At 53.5% G+C, this 6,510-nt stretch overlaps 1 pseudogene; it reads right to left on the bottom strand.

The window, feature by feature from the left end:
* Positions 1-824: 824 nt before the first annotated feature.
* Positions 825-4,923, bottom strand: LOC115182375 (polysialoglycoprotein-like; annotated as a pseudogene).
* Between the last annotated feature and the right edge of the window lie 1,587 nt (positions 4,924-6,510).

Raw genomic sequence — 6,510 nt, 5'->3', positions numbered from 1 at the left:
TGAATTCACGGCGACTATAAGTACGGTATACTACGACGCACACCCCGAGCGTTGATCATGCGGATAGAGAAGGCCTGTATGAACAGACTTCACCTCACGCTTTTCATAGAAATTAACCGGTTAATTTCTCCCATGTAATCGGAGTGGGTGGAAAATCCTGGTAAAACTGTTCCCCCCCCCCCCAATCAAACCCTAGGTTAGAGGTGCTACAAGCAACTCTGGGAGAGCTAGGACCTGATAGCAGCCTGCCAGCTAAAACAGGTTAGCATTGACTTATTTAACCTGAAAGTTTGGATTGTCACTGGGATATGAAGACCAACCGCCAAAACGATGGGCTAATGAGACGAGAGCTGGTTTCACATGTAAGCATTCACTAATAGGAAACCAAGTCAGTCAGGAGAGAAGACACCCAGCAGAGTAAGTTAAATGCAAGTTGACAACCGTGATATTAGTTAGCACTGAACCCCGATTCTAGCAACATCCTCATATGTACCAACCCCAGACACTGTGTTCCACAACCATCAAGTTAAAATGAACTAGAACCCATTCCACATCATGTGATGCTACTAGCATAAATTGACCAACACTGAGCAAATGTAGCTTAAACACAGGGGTCAAAGTATTAATATATTGCTGAGGCCAAAGCATGGTTATAATGCAAAATAAATGTTGCCAAGTAGGAACCGCCAAAACAGTACTGAGGACACAAGTATTACAGTTAATGTTTAATTGAGCCAAAACAAGCAAATGCAGTTACACACACAAACAACCTGGACTAGAGTACCCATGAACTCTTGCATGGACCCCGAGCACCATGTCCCACGTCAGATATCCATGTTTGTGGTCAACGGGGGCTCCGATGAAGCGGCGAACAGTTCCTTAGAGGTAGCGTCGTCAGACGGGCCAGTCGCAGCTCCGGAGGTAGTGGCGAACAGTTCCTCAAAGGCATGGTCAGACGGGCCAGTCGCAGCTCCGGAGGTAGCGTCGTCAGACGGGCCAGTCGCAGCTTCAGAGGTAGCGTCGTCAGACGGGCCAGTCGCAGCTTCAGAGGTAGCGTCGTCAGACGGGCCAGTCGCAGCTTCAGAGGTAGCGTCGTCAGACGGGCCAGTCGCAGCTTCAGAGGTAGCGTCGTCAGACGGGCCAGTCGCATCTTCAGAGGTAGGGCAGACGGGCCAGTCGCAGCTTCAGAGGTAGCGTCGTCAGACGGGCCAGTCGCAGCTTCAGAGGTAGCGTCGTCAGACGGGCCAGTCGCAGCTTCAGATGTAGCGTCGTCAGACGGGCCAGTCGCAGCTTCAGAGGTAGCGTCGTCAGACGGGCCAGTCGCAGCTTCAGAGGTAGCGTCGTCAGAACGGGGCCAGTCGCAGCTTCAGAGGTAGCGTCGTCAGACGGGCCAGTCGCAGCTTCAGAGGTACGTCGTCAGACGGGCCAGTCGCAGCTTCAGAGGTACGTCGTCAGACGGGCCAGTCGCAGCTTCAGAGTAGCGGCGTCAGACTGGCCAGTCGCAGCTTCAGAGGTAGCGTCGTCAGACGGGCCAGTCGCAGCTTCAGAGGTAGCGTCGTCAGACTGGCCAGTCGCAGCTTCAGAGGTAGCGTCGTAGACGGGCCAGTCGCAGCTTCAGAGGTAGCGTCGTCAGACGGGCCAGTCGCAGCTTCAGAGGTAGCGTCGTCAACGTGGCCAGTCGCAGCTTCAGAGGTAGCGTCGTCAGACGGGCCAGTCGCAGCTTCAGAGGTAGCGTCGTCAGACGGGCAGTCCGCAGCTTCATAGGTATCGTCGTCAGACGGCCATTCGCAGCTTCAGAGGTAAGCGTCCGTCAGACGGGCCAGTTCGCAGCTTCAGAGGTAGCGTCGTCAGACGGGCCAGTCGCAGCTTCAGAGGTAGCGTCGTCAGACGGCCAGTCGCAGCTTCAGAGGTAGCGTCGTCAGACGTGCCAGTCGCAGCTTCAGAGGTAGCGTCGTCAGACGGGCCAGTCGCAGCTTCAGAGGTAGCGTCGTCAGACGGGCCAGTCGCAGCTTCAGAGGTAGCGTCGTCAGACGGGCCAGTCGCAGCTTCAGAGGTAGCGTCGTCAGACGGGCCAGTCGCAGCTTTCAGAGGTAGCGTCGTCAGACGGGCCAGTCGCAGCTTCAGAGGTAGCGTCGTCAGACGGGCCAGTCGCAGCTTCAGAGGTAGCGTCGTCAGACGGGCCAGTCGCAGCTCAGAGGTAGCGTCGTCAGACGGCCAGTCGCATGGTAAGCGGCGCCCAGTTCAGCTCAAGAGCTAGCGTTCAGACGGGCCAGTCGCAAGCTTCAGAGGTAGCGTCGTCAGACGGGCCAGTCGCAGCTTCAGAGGTAGAGTAGTCAGACGGGCCAGTCGCAGCTTCAGAGGTAGCGTCGTCAGACGGGCCAGTCGCAGCTTCAGAGGTAGCGTCGTCAGACGGGCCAGTCGCAGCTTCAGAGGTAGCGTCGTCAGACGGGCCAGTCGCAGCTTCAGAGGTAGCGGCGAACAGTTCCTCAAAGGCATGGTCAGACGGGCCAGTCGCAGCTTCAGAGGTAGCGTCGTCAGACGGGCCGGTCGCAGCTTCAGAGGTAGCGTCGTCAGACGGGCCAGTCGCAGCTTCAGAGGTAGCGTCGTCAGACGGGCCAGTCGCAGCTTCAGAGGTAGCGTCGTCAGACGGGCCAGTCGCAGCTTCAGAGGTAGCGTCGTCAGAACGGGCCAGTCGCAGCTTCAGAGGTAGCGTCGTCAGACGGGCAGTCGCAGCTTCAGAGGTAGCGGCGAACAGTTCCTCAAAGGCATGGTCAGAAGGGCCAGTTCGCAAGCTTCAGAGGGTAGCGTCGTCAGCCGGGCCAGTCGCAGCCTCGTCAGACGGGCCAGTCACAGCTTCAGAGGTAGCGTCGTCAGACGGGCCAGTCGCAGCTCCGGAGGTAGCGGCGAACAGTTCCTCAAAGGCATGGTCAGACGGGCCAGTCGCAGCTTCGGAAGTAGCGTCGGCCGACGGGCCAGTCGCAGCTTCGGAGGTAGCGTCGTCCGACGGGCCAGTCGCAGCTTCAGAGGTAGCGTCGTCCGACGGGCCAGTCGCAGCTTCAGAGGCAGCGTCGTCAGACGGGCCAGTCGCAGCTTCAGAGGCAGCGTCGTCAGACGGGCCAGTCGCAGCTTCAGAGGCAGCGTCGTCAGACGGGCCAGTCGCAGCTTCAGAGGCAGCGTCGTCAGACGGGCCAGTCGCAGCTTCAGAGGCAGCGTCATCAGACGGGCCAGTCGCAGCTTCAGAGGCAGCGTCGTCAGACGGGCCAGTCGCAGCTTCAGAGGCAGCGTCGTCAGACGGGCCAGTCGCAGCTTCAGAGGCAGCGTCGTCAGACGGGCCAGTCGCAGCTTCAGAGGCAGCTTCGTCAGACGGGCCAGTCGCAGCTTCAGAGGCAGCGTCGTCAGACGGGCCAGTCGCAGCTTCAGAGGCAGCGTCGTCAGACGGCCAGTCGCAGCTTCAGAGGCAGCGTCGTCAGACGGGCCAGTCGCAGCTTCAGATGGCAGCGTCGTCAGGACGGGCCAGTCGCAGCTTCAGAGGCAGCGTCGTCAGACGGGCCAGTCGCAGCTCAGAGGCAGCGTCGTCAGACGGGCCAGTCGCAGCTTCAGAGGCAGCGTCGTCAGACGGGCCAGTCGCAGCTTCAGAGGCAGCGTCGTCAGACGGGCCAGTCGCAGCTTCAGATGGCAGCGTCGTCAGACGGGCCAGTCGCAGCTTCAGAGGCAGCGTCGTCAGACGGGCCAGTCGCAGCTTCAGAGGCAGCGTCGTCAGACGGGCCAGGTCGCAGCTTCAGAGGCAGCGTCGTCAGACGGGCCAGTCGCAGCTTCAGAGGCAGCGTCGTCAGACGGGCCAGTCGCAGCTTCAGAGGCAGCGTCGTCAGACGGGCCAGTCGCAGCTTCAGAGGCAGCGTCGTCAGACGGGCCAGTCGCAGCTTCAGAGGCAGCGTCGTCAGACGGGCCAGTCGCAGCTTCAGAGGCAGCGTCGTCAGACGGGCCAGTCGCAGCTTCAGAGGTAGCGGCGAACAGTTCTTCAAAGGCATGGTCAAATGGGCCAGTCGCAGCTTCAGAGGTAGCGTCGTCAGAGGACATGCGCCTCAGCTTCTCCTCAGAGGACAGGGCATCATTTGCCTGAGAGCTACCATGGTTTGGAGACGCTTGGGATTCTACTTCATTAGTCTCTAAATACTCTAGAGAAAAAACAAAAGGAACAGTTGGGTATTCTACAGCAACACATCTGTTCCACACGGTCTAGGCCGAATTGCCAGTCGAATGTTGAACATCAACCCAACACAGTTTTCAAAGTATATGTTTCAGGCCGTACCTTCTCTGTCTTGTTTAGCGTCAGACCCTATGGATCGGAGCAAGGCCAGGGCATGCTCAATGGAGACGTCATTTGATGACAGCTCTGAAAAACGTAGGTTAAGGTACACAAGCAAAATTACCAAATCAAAGGCTTTGACAATGTTATTTAGACTGAGTTACTCTATGGTGTTGAATGAGTGTCAAACACAGCAGCACCATAGACACAGTGACAAAGAATATAGCTAGAAGGGTTGTGGAAAGAAACACTTACCTCCAAGTCTCCTCTGCAGAGAGACTTGATCTTGCTTCTGGGACTTTCCAACAGGGTAACAAGAAACTGAGGAGAAAGTGTTGACAGAAGTTCAGTTCACACAAAACAGCTACATATATTAATAATAGCAGTGAAGAATAAAAGATGACCAATGCGGAAGAAACAGACAGTCAAATTTGAATCTCCAACTTATAAAGTTAAGCATATTTCCCAAACAAATCCCTTCAATCCAAATAAAACGTTAGTGAACCAACCTTTGACAACCCCCACAGTCATCACACAGAGCAGCAATTCTCTCACACCTCCCATGATCATGAGAATAGTCTGTGTTATCAACAGGTAATGTCTTCCCATGGCCTGTATGAGGCTTATATAGGCCACTAATGACCGTTTACCTGACAAACATGACTTAACGATCAATTAACAAGCTTGATTGAGGTGTTACATTCAGATAGAAATAGACCATGTAGAACATATGTTGATTCTTTGGTGGGCAGGCAATCTTTTCTACTCCATATATTGCATTTATATCTGTAATGTTTAACCCTAATGGTCTCAGAATCTTCAAAGATATTAGGGGGAAATAAACACTGTACCCAAATCCACTTTTTACAATGTTCCTGGGAAATGGGTAGGCCTCCACCATATAGTCCTTCACAGTTTTACAGCTGTGATATATTTATTTATTTACATAGATCACATACTTAAATATATATATGTTAGCTGTAGGTAGCTTTGGGATAAAATTCCCATATTGTATTGTTACTAACATAAATCATAATATATCATATTTTCCTCATTTCCTCTGTAGGAGGATGTGGATGGCTGCAAACTTTCTACTTTTAAACTCGGACAAAACAGAGATGCTTGTTCTAGGTCCCAAGAAACAAAGAGATCTTCTGTTGAATCTGACAATTAATCTGGATGGCTGTACAGTCGTTTCAAATAAAACTGTGAAGGACCTCGGCGTTACTCAGGACCCTAATCTCTCTTTTGAAGAACATATCAAGACTGTTTCAAGGACAGCTTTTTTCCATCTACGTAACATTGCAAAAATCAGAAACTTTCTGTCCAAAAATGACGCAGAAAAATGAATCCATGCTTTTGTTACTTCTAGGCTGGACTACTGCAATGCTCTACTTTCCGGCTACCCGGATAAAGCACTAAACAAACTTCAGTTAGTGCTAAATACGGCTGCTACAATCCTGACTAGAACCAAAAAATGTGATCATATTACTTCAGTGCTAGCCTCCCTACACTGGCTTCCTGTTAAGGCAAGGGCTGATTTCAAGGTTTTACTGCTAACCTACAAAGCATCACATGGGCTTGCTCCTACCTATCTTTCCGATTTGGTCCTGCCTTACATACCTACACGTACGCTACGGTCACAAGACGCAGGCCTCCTAATTGTCCCTAGAATTTCTAAGCAAACGGCTGGAGGTAGTGCTTTCTCCTATAGAGCTCCATTTTTATGGAATGGTCTGCCTACCCATGTGAGAGACGCAGACTCAGTCTCAACCTTTAAGTCTTTACTGAAGACTTATCTCTTCAGTAGGTCCTATGATTAAATATAGTCTGGCCCAGGAGTGTGAAGGTGAACGGAAAGGCTGGAGCAACGAACCGCCCTTGCTGTCTCTGCCTTGCCGGTTCCCCTCTTTCCACTGGGATTCTCTGCCTCTAGCCCTATTACAGGGGCTGAGTCACTGGCTTACTGGTGTTCTTCCATGCCGTCCATGGGAGGGGTGCGTCACTTGAGTGGGTTGAGTCACTGACGTGGTCTTCCTGTCTGGGTTGGCGCCCCCCCCCCTTGGGTTGTGCCATGGCGGAGATCTTTGTGGGCTATACTCGGCCTTGTCTTCGGACGGTAAGTTGGTGGTTGTAGACATCCCTCTAGTGGTGTGGGGGCCGTGCTTTGGCAAAGTGGGTGTCTGTCCGGGGGATGTGGCCAC

Source organism: Salmo trutta, unplaced genomic scaffold, assembly GCF_901001165.1.
Source record: "Salmo trutta unplaced genomic scaffold, fSalTru1.1, whole genome shotgun sequence".
Classification (NCBI taxonomy): domain Eukaryota; kingdom Metazoa; phylum Chordata; class Actinopteri; order Salmoniformes; family Salmonidae; genus Salmo; species Salmo trutta.
The sequence above is the reverse complement of the archived record's forward strand: the minus strand, read 5'-3'. Positions and strand labels throughout refer to the sequence as shown.